The 14,769-nt window shown below is 38.0% G+C and overlaps 1 pseudogene; it reads right to left on the bottom strand.

The window, feature by feature from the left end:
• Window positions 1-6,741: 6,741 nt before the first annotated feature.
• On the bottom strand, window positions 6,742-14,252 carry LOC109453335 (non-histone chromosomal protein HMG-17; annotated as a pseudogene).
• Window positions 14,253-14,769: the final 517 nt, after the last annotated feature.

Genomic DNA, 14,769 nt, shown 5'->3' on the forward strand with positions numbered 1-14,769 from the left:
AGAGATAGTTTAGGCTGAAGTGTGTCTTAGAGAGAGAACAAACAGAATGACAAAGGTTCTGAGTATGTGGCACATATTTGGTAAACTATGTATTAATAAAATATTTCAGAATCTTTTCAAATAAAAGGTGCTATCAAGTCTCTTGGTGATAACTTTTGGCTGAATTTCAGGGATGCTGGTTTATTCCATTATCTCATTCTTCCTCAGTGCTGTATCCCATGATTTACCGGAACTGTCCTCATTTGAAAGCATTTCTTAGTGTTCTTGATAGCTTTGAGGAAAAGAGTACCGCCTGCTCTAGTTTCCATCGTCTGCTACCATCTGGATTCCAGGACTGCTGCCTTCTTGCCTTCACTGACAAGGTGGCCTGGGATACCAGCAAGAAGAGTTAAGCTTTTCATAGTCTATTGTGAAGTTGATAGCTAATTTGCTTTCTATTCCTTTGAGGTTATGAAAATTTGAAGGAAAAAAGGTAGAAAGCAAGCAAGAAAGAGCATTTCAGCTCTGTTCTCATCTCTCCTGTCCTGTTTTTGATTTATTATAATTTTTAAAAAGAAGGGTTCCTATTCTGAAAGCAGAACACAGGAAGAAACCAGACACTGAAGTCTCTGGGATACCCAAGCAGTAGATTATTTTTTTATTCCAGTACAATACGGGGCAGACTCAAATCAAATCTCGTCTCCAGGCTCCTCACATAACCCTATGGGTATCTAAATAATTTGCTTCTCTAGACTTTCCAAACCAAGAGCTGACTTTCTTCCCTGTGTTCTGCTTGTCTTTGCAGGGCTGCCGTTGTTAAATAAAGCTGCAAGACAAATAGCCCCAAACTTAGACAAAAAAAGCAGCTAAGTATTTACACAGCATCTGGCTTCTGCAGACGTTTGAAAAGACTATGACGTTCTCCCTCCTGAGTTGATGAATGAAGACCTCCCGATTCAGCTCAAACTAGTTTACGTCCAGCTTGTGGGACATACAAAACAAGATAACTGCCACTCTTCTTTTTTTTTTTCCTATTGGCTCACTGACCCTCAGCCCATTTCTTTAATAAGCTGCTTTTATGTTTGCTTCTATTGATCCATAAAATCTTTTTCCCCTATGCATTACTCCTCAAGAACTAAATACATCCCATTTGTTAAGAAGCTAAGTAAGATCTGAGCTTCAAGAAATCTAAATCTTTCTTCTGGATATGTTGGATTATTGTGTGTGTGTGTGTGTGTGTGCGCGCACACACTCATGTAGCTAACATAATATTGGACATAAAGTAGTTAGACATGAAACAGCCCTGCATAGTGCTAACTCAAGGTTTTCGTTCTTCATTAAAGGAAATTCAGTTTGAAGCAGGGTCACAAACACACATGCGTTTCAGGGGCAGGCAGAAAAAATAAATGAGTTAACTGGTCTCGGCGTAAGTTGTCACTTCTTGGCTACTTCTCTTAAGCTTGGAGAAGAATAGAAATAGAGTTGAGGGGATTCTAGAGTCACTGTCAATGTTTTCAGGACAATTCGTGACTTTGAATAGAGTGGAAGCAGGAAGACAAGAAAAATATTTTTGACATAGACTTATGAACAGACCAGTGGTTTTTCACTGGGAACAATTTTGCTTCCCCCAAGTATATTTGGCAATATCTAGAGGCATTTGTTGTTGTCACACTGGGAAGGCAGGATGTTAATTGCATCAAGTAGGTAGAAGTCCCGGGTGCTGATAAGCACCTTACAGTGCACAGGACAGCCCCTCCACAGGACAGCCCCTCCACATGACAGCCCCTCCACAAAGAATTATTTGGCTCCAAAATGTCAACAGTGCCAAGGTTTAGAAACTCTGCCCAAAATAGATAAGAATTGTCAACTTCAATTTTTTTTTCAAGTATCCTTCCAAAATTTTATGAATTATTTATCCTCCTGCATAATATTAATTGATGCCTAAAAACTTTAATCATAAGTTCAGTTGCAAACAGTTACAATTCCTGGCTTATTTCAAGTGAAAGTGTTATATCACTTTAAAAACATGTCCAATAAAAACTAAACCATCATCACTCACATGAAAAATATATTTAAAAACTTTACTTTTAGAGTTGAAATTTTATATTGTTCTTTGTTCTTTTCTGTCCTTGAATTCGTATTTCCATTCCATATCCCCTCAGGAATTTATCCTAGTGTAATCCATTTCAAGTTTGATGAAATGAATTGCATTGGGATAAAAGGCTTTTACTGATCACCTCATCATACTTCTCTCACAAAAGCACATAAATCAAAATTAATGTTTTATTTTTTTCCCATGATCATAATGATCTCAGCATTAAATTTTTCTCTTCAGTTGAATTATAAGTTCAACTTTTATTAGAAACAATTGATTAAAACTAGTTAAATAAATTACATATATTAATATTTATTAAGCATCAAAATTGCACCTTTTTTTGAGACTATCATTCTGGATGAGCTGGATTATATTCAGATGCTTAATACAGCACAAGGGTATTTCTTGCTCATACCGAAATCAAGAGTCCTTATGATATATATACTATATACCTGGGGTACCAGAAAAATGTATACAAATGGACACTTTGGTCAGAGTTGCTTAAGCAGTAGTTTGCCATAATCAGAAATGTCTGGACGCTGATGGTAACCACTTTGAGCACCTCTTGTAATTGCGGAAGTCAAACGTGACTTGTATTCATCTTTTGTTATCAGTATATATTGAGTATTACAATTTTAATACAGTTTTTCTTTCTTAAAATGTGTATATATATATTTTTTGGCACCCTTTGTATATATATTCCTTGGAGATCTAGCCTTTCTCCCAGATTATTAGGAATCCCAGAGGCAGCGGAAGACAGTAGCTGGGACCTGACTAATGGACCTCCGGCAGGATAAAGATAATATCTTGACCTAAGTTATATTTCAGCTCCTAAGTCCTAAGGTGGAATGACGCCCTGGCTACTTTTCCATGAAAGCAGACAAAGGGACTCTGAAACTATCCTAAGATTTGAAAAAATGATTTAGTACCTTTACCTCACCTCTGACCAATCAGTTCCCAGCACGACCCCAAAACCCCCTAGCCACAATGCCTTGTGATTTTGCCCTGTATAACCTGTAACCTGTATGCCATCGGGGAGTTTGAGCTTTTGAGCATTAGCTTCCCATTTTCCTGGGTGGCCCCATTCATAATAAAATAGCCAATATTTCTCCACTGCAATTCTCAATGTTTAGTTTTTGGCTATGCTAGTGCCAGGTGGACGAACTCTTTTTGTTCAGTAATAATACTACGGTTCCATTCAGCAAGAAGTTTTGTTATGATGGTTACTCTGGGACTCCGGTTTCTGGGAGCTTCATTTGAGCATGTGTTTCCATGATCACTGAGGAAAAGGAAATGTGGCAAATAGTGCAATTGCTCTAAAGAACCTACCTGGAAGTGGTCCATGTCCTTTCCAGTTACACTTCATTAGCCAATGCAAGTCACATGGCCACATCTAACTTCACAGGGAGTTGGGAAGTGTGAACTTTTCACATGGCTGAAAGGAAAGTACTAGAATTTATGTGAAGCCCTACATGGGTAAGGGGGACTTCCTTCCCACTCTCCTGTTAATTTGCATATCTGTGCGTGAGTACTACTTATTGCTAGCTAGAATGAGACAGAACTCAACATCAATTCTATTCTTATTATTATGTCTGTCTTTACAGATAGACGTTATGAGAAACTTTGGTCACATAAATACATGGGAATGAAGGAGTTTTGTCATAGCAATGTCTCTCAATTCTTCCATCTCCTCTGAGTTATATGTGAAAAGTTGAACAGTGATCTATCACATACAATAACTTATAATAATGATCCACCAGCTGACACCTTGATTACCTCCTTTCAAATTTTTCTTGAAAGCAAAAACTTAGAATCCAAAGCTGTCAAAGGAATTGTACTCCATCATAAAAATTATCCCCTTGCCCAACATCTACACAAACATTTCAAAGAGCACCCAGGGCAATGCAATACAGTGACGATCAGGTTGAGAGGAAGGGATCTTTCTTTTGGGAAGAAGGGAACCACAACTGTGCACCTATGAAAGGGTAAGGGTGAAAAGAGAACTTGATCTCCATCACAGGTGTTCTTAAGCAGACTGGTTTAAGAAAAAAGAGTGGATGGAAGTTGAACATAATGATGGAAATTGATTCGCTCTTAAAATCAGCCATGCTGGCATATGCCTTGGAATACCTTTACATAACCCAGGGGTACAAGTACCCCAATGTGAAGCATGTACATTAAAATTCACCGCCTGAGCCAATAAGAGCATACATTTTCTACTACTGTTTCATGCACTATCTTACTGTATATTTGAAGCACTTATTTCTTCTTTCATTCATTCAATACATATCGATCAGAAGGACTAGAAATTTAGTAGTGATGGGTGGTTTAGGACATCTAGATTATTATATGGCCTTTCTTCTAACATGTTTTCTAACAAATCACATAACACTGAACCTTTTGGGGATGCAAATTTTATCATCTCTAAATTAAGGGCTGCATTGAATATTCTCTAAGTTCCCGTCTTGCTTTAACATTGAATCTTTTATTTTATTTTATTTTATTTTTTACCATCTGTCATACTCTGCTCACACTGTGAAAATAAAATCCCACGGATTGAGTGGCTTAAACAAAAGGCTTTTATTTCTCACAGTTCTGGAGGCTAGAAGTCCAAAATCAAGGTGCTGGCAGGTTTGGTTTATGATAAGAGCTCTCCTCCTGGCTTCTAGACTGCCGCCCGCCCTCTCATTATATTCTCACATGGCAGAAAGAGAGAGCTCTGGTCTCTTTCTCTTCTTATAAGTGCACTAATCCCATCACTGAGGCCCCACCCTCATGGCCTCATCTAAACTTAATCATCTTCCAAAGGCCTCATCTCCACAAACAATCATATTGGGGCTCATGGCTTCAACATATGAATTTTGGATGGACACAAGCATTCAGTCCATAACATCTTTTAACAATTTTTCATGGTAACAGAATGCAGGAAAGTCACAAAAAACCACATCTATTTCAAAATTCAATGATTTCACTCCTCCCTCTATTTGATCACTAGGCACCTGGCGAGAAACGCCTTAATGATAATGGCAGAGCTGCTTATAATAAGCAGTCTGAAAGTCTTAAGTGCAGGAGAAGGCCTTCTATAATTCACAGAACAGATAATTAGCCTCTAAGGAATCAAAAGTTGAGAGTAACTATTTAAAATTCCTCACTATGAGCTGTGCCCTCCTTAAAATAATAAAATAAAATAAAATAAAATTCCTTAGCACCAAAGCAGGAAGCTTGGCACTATATGCCACTGCATTTTGGGTATCACTGTCACTTCTTTACATGGCAATCTTCTGATTTTTTTTGATGGATTCTATGTTGACATGATGTTGATGCTAGCCAGCACCTTATTTCCATAGTTATTATAATAAACAAAACACAGCTAACATAAGAATAATACTGAATACATTTTCAAAAGAAAAGAATATTTCATAATTCCTCCACAGGGATACAATTATTTTTAATTTTTACATTTGTAATTTGTATTTTCATAGTTGCAATCATTTCATATTGGTCCATTTCTACACTAATCACCATTTATTATGTATATATTTTATGTTAGCTAGTATGCCTTGTGCATTTTATCTTGTGCTATCCTTTGAGCTAGGTAGTAACCTCCTTTGGAGAGTGTGATGGGTTGAATTATGTCCCCCAAGAATTCATATGTTAAAATCATAACCCACAGTACCTCTAGAATGTGACTTTATCTGGGAATAGGCTCGTTGCAGATGTCATTCGTTAAGATGAGGTCACACTGGAGTAGGGTGGGTCCCCAATCCAATAGAACTGAAGTCCTTATAAGACTGCCATGGGAAGACAGAGACGTGAGGAGAATGCCAGGTGAAGATGGAGGATGCTAGTTATGCAGCCAAGGAATGTCAGAGATTGCCAGCACACCAGCAGAACCTAGGAAGAGACAGGAAGGATTTCTCCACAGATTTCAGAGCGAGCATGGTCCTGCTGACAGCCTGATTTTGAACTTCTAGCCTCCAGAACTGTGAGACAATAAATTTTTGTTGTTCCAAGCCACCAGTTTGTGGTACTTTGTTATGGTAACCCTAAGGAACTAATCCAGAGATCGTCAGTGATTTATCCAATGTCACTCAATAATGAGTAGATAACACGCTAAGTTTGAATGGTGGTCACCAACTCTAAAGTCCAAGTTTTTCACCAGCACCCCACACTTTCTCCTAGGGAGCAGTTTCTGCTTTGCATTATGTAAAAGAACATGTTTACTTTTATACATCCTTCACAATTACCACTTTTTACTCATGTCTGGTGAGTAGTTGTAGGACAAATTACCAAACACTTTAAGGATAGTGGCCCAGAGGGAGTAATACATCCTAGGTAGAAATATAAACAAATTTTGGTGTCCTTGTGGGTATTTTAGTGTACTGAGAGACTATTCAGAGATTTACTTTAATTTTTAAATTTAACATTTCATGTATTGAAGTTGCAGATGATAAAATATAATATTTTCTTAAGATTTAAAATTCCGTTTACTAATGTTATATTATCTTTTTAAGTATATTAAATGAAAAACATGTTTATAGAGGCTGATCAAGAAAAAAAGACCTCAAACTCAGAATTTTTAAACTTTACCATTTCTAAAAATTACCTCATGGAAAGGAAGAGAGTGCTCGCTAACCAGGAGCTGAGGGCCCTTATACCCCATTTCCTTAATCATCTGAATGATCGGCTTTCTTCTGCATCTGGGAGTACCCACGAGCTCTTTCAAGCTCAGCCTGTGGTCAGCAGGGGAGGCGGGTCAGGGGATATGAGACACAATTTGCTCAGTAGATGGGGGCAAAGTGGAGCTTTTAGGCACAAGGTGGCAAATTTCCAAAAGGCTTGTTGGAAAGGAGTGCTAATAACATACATTTGAAAGAAGTCACCATATTTGTCTAGCAAGACATTTCCAATATAGAAAAGGATCTGATGTTTTCCTGGAAGAGGAAAGCAATAAGGATCTCTCTGTTAGGTGAACTTTTCAGTTTTAGACTGTGTAATGTGGAGTTTGTTGATTAAGAGGAAGGGGGTTAACCTGTCGTCATATTTCCCCCTTCTGTGGATACACATGTGCAAGCATTTATATTTTATGAGGTTATGATAAGCTCTTACATGGGTATCTTCAAATAACTCCCTCCTCTTGGTAATCATGCCCTTTTGTTTTCCCTTCCCCTTGAACTTGGGCTGGCCCTGGAAATGGCTTTCAATCATGCCCCCCAGAAGACATGTTGAAGCCCTAATCCCCAGCACCTGTGAATGTGGCCTTTTTTTTGGAAATAGGATCTTTGCAGGTGGAATCAGTTTACAATGAGGTCACTAGGGTGGGCCCTAATCCAACACGGTTGGTGAACTTATAGGAAGAAAAGATAGACACAGGAGAATCCCAGGTGAAGATAGATGTAGATATTGGAGTGACACATCTACAAGCCAAAGAATGCCAAACTTTGACAGTTGTTATGAGAAGCTGAAAGAATATCATGGAACAGATTCTCCCTCAGAGGAACCAGCCCTAACGACACTGTGATTTTTTACTTCCAGCCTCCAGAACTGTGAGAGAATAAATTTCTGTTGTCTTTAGCCACCCAGTTTGTGGTACTCTGTTATGGCAGCCCTAGCAAACGAATACAGAGAAACTTGAAGGCAGTAGACATGGAGAGAGGTAGGGAAGGAAGACACTTGTGGTGGTCAGCATGCAGGACACCGAGAGTGAGTGCCTCCTAAATTTTACACTGTAGGCACCTTGCTTGCCTCACCTCAATCCCTAGCAGCAAATTACGAAGTAAAGATAACATGAATCCTAACCAGTGTGAGCTCAGAGGTTTTTCAGTTAATGCCAGCTGTCCTGAAGTTATTTATTCTGCATTTTCATGCAGTTCTTTCAATGTTCACTGTAGACTTTCCTCAGTCAGTCAACGATACAACAGTATAGTACTTTTTCTATCCTCTGGGCTAAAGCTGACACAGGGTGATGAAACCTGCCTCCTCTAAGTGATCTGGAGAGCAGTCAGGCCCACCTAATTTTAGTGGTGATGATGACGTGGTTGGGGTATATTGTCTTTGGGTCTCCATTTTGCATCATGGAACAGACTTGCAATGAAATGCCTCTATCCCCAAGGGTGGTGAGGTGAACACAGCCATGGCCAGTAAATTAAGAAAAATTTATAGGCCTCACTTTATCTGGGTGAAAGGCAGTTATTTTTTCCCCCCTAAACTTTCTTTAAATAGAATCAGTGTTCTGGCAAGAATGAATATGTTAGGGCACCCACACCCATGCTTCAAACGAACTCAGGGACGCGAACTTTTGATATTGACAACAATGCGTCCTCCAGGTACTGTCATTACAGCTGGACTATGAGCTTGACCGTTATGGCTCACCGCCTGACAATTGCATCTATTCTGAGCCCTTCGGTCAGAAGAATTGTGGCTCGTTGTTCATCCTGATCATTGGAAGCGCCTCAGGCCACTTGAAACAAATTTACTTCATCTATGCTTTGAGATCTTGTTTTTTTCCATTTTACCTTGGCAGAGCTCTGAGGGTGGTACAAGTTACATGGTTGATGTTTGCATACACAATGGAAAATATGTCCCTTCGAATGAGAACGCCCAAGGTTCTCATTCGAATGTTAAGAGAAGTCTATGTTAAGAGAAGTTTCCTAGCAAGGAAATTCCCTAGTGAAGAGACTATTCCTGGAGCAATTTTTGCTGTAATAATAACATTGCTTTCCTATAAGGGAAAGTGTTGGTCCATACAAACACAGACCCTAGACATATTACAATGAAGACATAGGAATATCGTTCTGACCAAGGAAGATTAAAAGAGTTCATTTGCAAGGTGGGGGTGGGTAGGTATAATAATCTCACCGTTGGGTGCTATGTGGTAGTGGCACTATTTCCCTAAATTACACCGGGCACAAACAGGGCAGACCACACAATGAGAAGTTGCTAGATTGGAAAAACCAGACACATGCATTGTTCTGGACAGGGAGGAGGACATAGGGGTCATGGAAAGCCGTCTGGCCATAGCTAGAATTTGTGAACAGATGGAAGAAGCAGCCTGCTGGAGTTCAGGCAACTTTTTCTATAACAGACTCCATTTTGTGAACCGGAGGTAGAGGCTAGATGAGGAAATAGCAAAGGTACCAAGGTTGAGGGCAATCTTCCCCAAGGTTGTAGGGGAAGCGTCTTTAGCACCTGCATCAACCTAAGCTTTTCCCTTTTAAGTGATCATTGACATGATTTACCAAACAAACACCTTCCTGAGTACTAAGAAATTGTTACAAATCCAGTACACCAAGGTAAAGCTTAAGTTCTCTTAGATGTTTCAATAATAAGTATAACTTAGGAAGATTTCATCTTAAAGCCTTATGTCTAAATAAATTGAACGAATACACATTTCAGCTGGTAGTGAGAAGGCTATCATAAAGGCAAAATACCAAATATGCAGACACTTTCGTAACACAAATGTATGGACACTCGTGTTCTGATTCTTTCAAGCATTTCTGTATTTAATTCTAAATGTCCCATGTCAAAAAAACACTTATTTAAGAAAGATGGCTACCCTACTAGTTAACTGATGCTCTCTCTACTTAGGGAGGTTTATATCTGAAGGCTGCCTAGATTCTCATCTGTGACGTTGATGGAACATGCTGGTTCTTATTAATGAAGAAGGGGCTATGCAATAAACCTAACAAGCTCAGGGGGGCCATATGGCAGGCCTGACAAACTCAGTGACCAAAAGCAACTACACAGAATGGTCTGATCACAAATTCCTAACTGGGCTGGTCATAGTAGGTAGTTATGTCCCAGGCCTATATCTTCCTTAGAAAGATCAATCGTTACCTTAAGTGAAGATTGTTCTTATGCATCTAGGATAACACTTTTGAAATGTCAGAGTAATTCTATTTTTCTAGCCCTGTAGGCCGCAGGCAGCAGAGAAAACCACCAGAGCACAAGACCACAAAACCCCTCGTTATCATCTGGTTGCCCACCTGCCATCTCCATGTACTGTAAATGTTAACTATACCGTAACCCATCAATGTAAAAGAAGAATGTGTCTCTCCATTTTGTAGTTATCCAATTCCAGAGATTTCCTCCACTTTTCTTTCTTCCACCCCCTTAGTTTATCACCAATGGATTTCATATAACCTTCCTTATGTCTTCTCCTTTGATTCTGATGTATAAAATAAGTTGCAAAACTGCCATTCTCCAGAGCATTACCTCAATCCATTGAGATTTTGCTTCCCAGCAATTGTCATCAGTGTGACTCAAATAAACTCATAAAAATTTTCTACAGGTTTGGACATTTCTGACTTCAACATTCTTGTTATTATTTTTGGATTCTATAACAACGAAAGGGTAGTGGTCACCTATTCCTGCCCCTGGATTTAAATTGTACACATGACCTAAATTCTTCTTTCCACTCCAGGAGGAGTAGGCAGGAAGCTCCAGCTCCCACCTTGGTGATAAACTTAAGATAAATGAACGTTATTTTGCTTGTAACCTTGGAGACCTTGGAACTTGATTGTTTTACCATGTTTAAAGACCTCCACACTTCATGGAACCTTCCATTCTTTCATACTTAAAAAAGAAATGACAGAATCCTTTTAGACATTGAACATTATATACAATTAAATTTTGTATTTTTATGTGATTTTCACTGACATGAGGTTACAACTTATGACGCTGGCCAACCAATACTCTCTTTCAGTCAGGAAGCACTTTTTAATTGAAGAATTCCTATTTTCTACTTTCTGTATTTTTCATCGATATAATAAATAGTCGATAATAGCAATAACTCAATAAACATGTATTTTATTTTATTTACCTGCTTTTACAAATTTATAACATTTCTGCTAATGTTCAGATTTTGCACATCATTCGAAACCCTCCACCCAGCATTTAAAATTTAATGTATGTTAGAGGGCACAGTCACTCTCTTTTTGAAGCTTATGTTGTATCAATTTTGGCAAGAAAGACCTTTTCATGACTCCATTAATCTCTGCAAACTTCCTTGTTTACTAACACAAGAAAGATGTTGCAGGCTTATCTGTACATTTCTGCCACAGATAAAGAATCAACTATTTCTCCAAAGAGCCCTCTTAGTTGAACAGAAATTTTGCAGTTGAGTGACTTTTATGTGGACTTTTTTCATGGACTATTTTGGTAGAGAGCTAGAAAAAAATTATATATAGATAATGTATTAATATTATATGTTATATAAAATGATATATGTCATTAATAATAAAGTTATATGTATAGACACACCCACTTAAATTCTTAATTTTAGAATTGTTCATCCTTTTCTCCGATACTAAAAATCTTTATTCCTAAAATTATAAAGATAATTTTTTGTTTTCCAAACAATTCAAGAAAATAGTTTCAAATAATAATACAGCACAAAGAATAAAATTACTGACTAAAAAATTCAAGAATTTTTCTGTGGTTCTTTTGTCTTTAGAATGTATCCCACAAAAAATGTTCAAGCAAATTAGTTTGTTCCTGAGTCATCTATAATCACCCATTTTAGATGGCTCTGTAATTACTTATCTGATAGACAGTTTAGTTCAGTTGTTTCAGTTCCTTTCAGTGTGAGGGCATTGGTATTCCAACAGCTGACAGTTCTATATTTTAGGAGGTGGAGGATTTTGGCTACCAGGTGACCAGTCTTTTCTTGCTGGAGATAATCAGCCACTGGCTGAGAAACAGAAATCCACTTTACCAGTCCATTTGGAGATATATACAAGGATTACATTTCACCACCATTTGGTCCTCTTATAATTACTTACTATAATTATAAATACAAGATTTGCATTATATATGCAAGATTTCTGTTTCAACAAACAAAATCTGACAACCATTTAAAACTTTTCTAGTAATTTTGGAACCCCCTATTTTTATATACTCAATATTATTTTGTAAATTCTACTAAAGCCAGTTCTATCCATCAGTATTTAAAACCATCCTACTCTCTTTTCTGAGCCACTGGGTCTTCTCTATTTTATAAAATATAACACTGCCCTACTAAGTCAATATATCATGTTATGCTAAGGTTTGCAATAGATAGATCTACATGATTCTCCCAATTAGTCTTATCCTGACTCAGTGCTAGTTAATTTTTAAATTTCCCTGTAGGGGTATGAAGGAGGTACCTTGTATTGAATTCCACATAATGAGCAAAGAACAGCATATAAAAATTCAGCTCTTGAAGTTTTGCCTCAAATCTTCCTTTGACTTGTGTCAGATTTTACCTTTTATATTACCCATGCCCTCATTTTAATTATATATATAAACCTAGTGCAGAACTCCAATTTCCCCAGAGGTATTTGGATTAATATATCATTTTGATTAATATGTTATTAATATCCATCAACTTGGTGGTATACAAATATAAAATTCCCAAAACCAATTAAGAATGCTATAAAATATAATCGGAGAATATAAAAATAAAATACAAAATTAAAATATAACTAAAAAATGTCAGATGTTATACTACTGAACTATTCCAAGAAATCTCACATGAAAGCTTTTCTATAGGTTAATTTCCAGATTCTCTGAGTTCTGCTAGAATATTTTCAGGCCTAAATCTCCCTCAGTGAAGAATGTCACTTCACTGGAAGGATAATTGTTTTTCTTAAATGAGTAATGGCATTCTCCGAGGTGTGACATTTAAGTTTGAGAACTTGCCACGGTGCGCTTACATTGGCAGCGCTGTACAAACAGCTCGGGAAGGTTTCATAACCTTGGTGTACTTGTATAGCAAACCTTATAAATTTAGTGAACCTTAAGTTTTCTTAAATGTTCCAACATTGTTTATAAACATGGTAAGTGTTCAACTGAAAATTACAAATCTAAGTATGATGACTATTGTCCCCTAGCATATATTTTTTCCTTTGTTCTATAGTAATACAGTGTTTGATCTATCTGGGCATATCCTCTCCTACAAAACAGACTACATTTTCCAACCCCTCTTGTACCTAGGCGTGGCCATATGACGAAGTTCTTTCTACAGATATTCTTGAGGACTAAATTGTGTGTCCACCTCCAAATTCGTATGTGGAAGTCCTAACCCCCAATACCTCAGAAGGTGACTGTATTTACTGATATGGTCTTTAAAGACGTAATTAAGGTTAAATATGTTCATTAGGATGGGCTCTAATCCAATATGCTGGGGTCCTTGCCAGACAAGGAGACAATTTAAAGACCCAGGGAGAAGACGGTCATCAACAAGTCAAGGAAAGAAACCTCAGAAGAAACAACCCTGCTGATGCCATGATCTTGGACTTCTTGCCTCTAGAAGTGTGAGGAAATCAATTGCTGCTGCTTAAGTCACCCAGTTTGTGGTATTTTGTAATGGTAGTTCTAGCAGACCCATACAGGGATGTAAACAAAGTCCCAGGAAACTTTCTTAAAGGTAAGGGACATGTCCTTCTCCCTTCCTGGTTCCTTCTGGCTGTAATCAGAATGCAACGGTGTCTCTCTTGCTCCCCATGTGACCTCAGGAATAATAAAGAGTACGGCAACATGACAGAAGGAGCCAGAGTCCCTGCTCCTCACTATGGAGCCCATCCCAGTCTTGGGAGGATGGTTTCTGGACTTCTTGATTGCAAGAGAGAAACAAGCGTGTTTCTTGTTTAGGTCAGTGTTTTTATTTTTTTATTTTTCTATTTTTCATAACCTCATCCCAACAAATACACTCCAATATATATTTCAAGTTGGAATAACAAAGTCAAATATTCTTAAAGATTAAAAAGACCTAAATACCAGATATCCATAGATTCTTGCTTAGTTCAAAACATTAATATTATGTTTTTGATTCTCTGAAACATGTTATTTTTATTATAAAACTTGATAAAACAGTATTTCAAACTGTACCATCACCAGAAGTACACTATTATAAAAAATGCACATACTTCCCTTGGCGTCTCCAGCACCCTCAGCTTTCTGTGCCTGGTCTGATCTGGCAGCTCCATTTTCCGCAGGGTGCGTCCCATCCTTGTCAGAATCAGCTTTCCCCTTTTTCCCTTTGGTACCTTCTCTCCCTTCCTTGCAGGGCCTTTTTAGGCTTGGGCTCTGGCTTTGGAGGAGCAGGTTTAGTAGATGACCTTGCAGATCTTCTCTGTGGTTTGTCTTTCACCTTGGCTTTATCTCCTTTAGCATCCCCTTCAGCCTTTCTCTTGGGCATGGTGGCGATGGTAGCCAGAGAACTGTCGCCAGATGTAGGCGCTGGACGTGGGGATGCAGCAGTGTACGGGCTTTGGTTGGTCCAGGGGTTGTTCTCGCCTCTTCTCCTTCATACTGCAACTCTTAAACATTTTAAACATCACAATTTAACATCTTTTAAAAATCACAACTTAACACATTTAAACATCACAATTACTTCTAAGTAACAATTTCTAAATATGTTTTTTCATTTGGATCCTGTGGAAACTATAGATCCTATACCAAATCAGGGGCTACTTTCCAATGTAATATTTTGGATAGCTTCTCAGCTTCCCTGAGGTTGTGTAACAGCCATTGATTTGGTCCGAGGACTTGTCAGCATTGTTGTCAATGACCATAATGGAACATACCGAGCTCGATTCATGGTTTGTAGCAGGGAAAAGAGAACTTGTGGTGTTGACTACGTCAACCATAAACAAAAATCGACTAAGTATTCTGTCGCCAGAAAGGATTTTTTCGGGAAAAAGAAAGAATTGCAA

The sequence above is a fragment of the Rhinolophus sinicus genome, linkage group LG06 (assembly GCF_036562045.2).
Source record: "Rhinolophus sinicus isolate RSC01 linkage group LG06, ASM3656204v1, whole genome shotgun sequence".
In the NCBI taxonomy this organism is placed as follows: domain Eukaryota; kingdom Metazoa; phylum Chordata; class Mammalia; order Chiroptera; family Rhinolophidae; genus Rhinolophus; species Rhinolophus sinicus.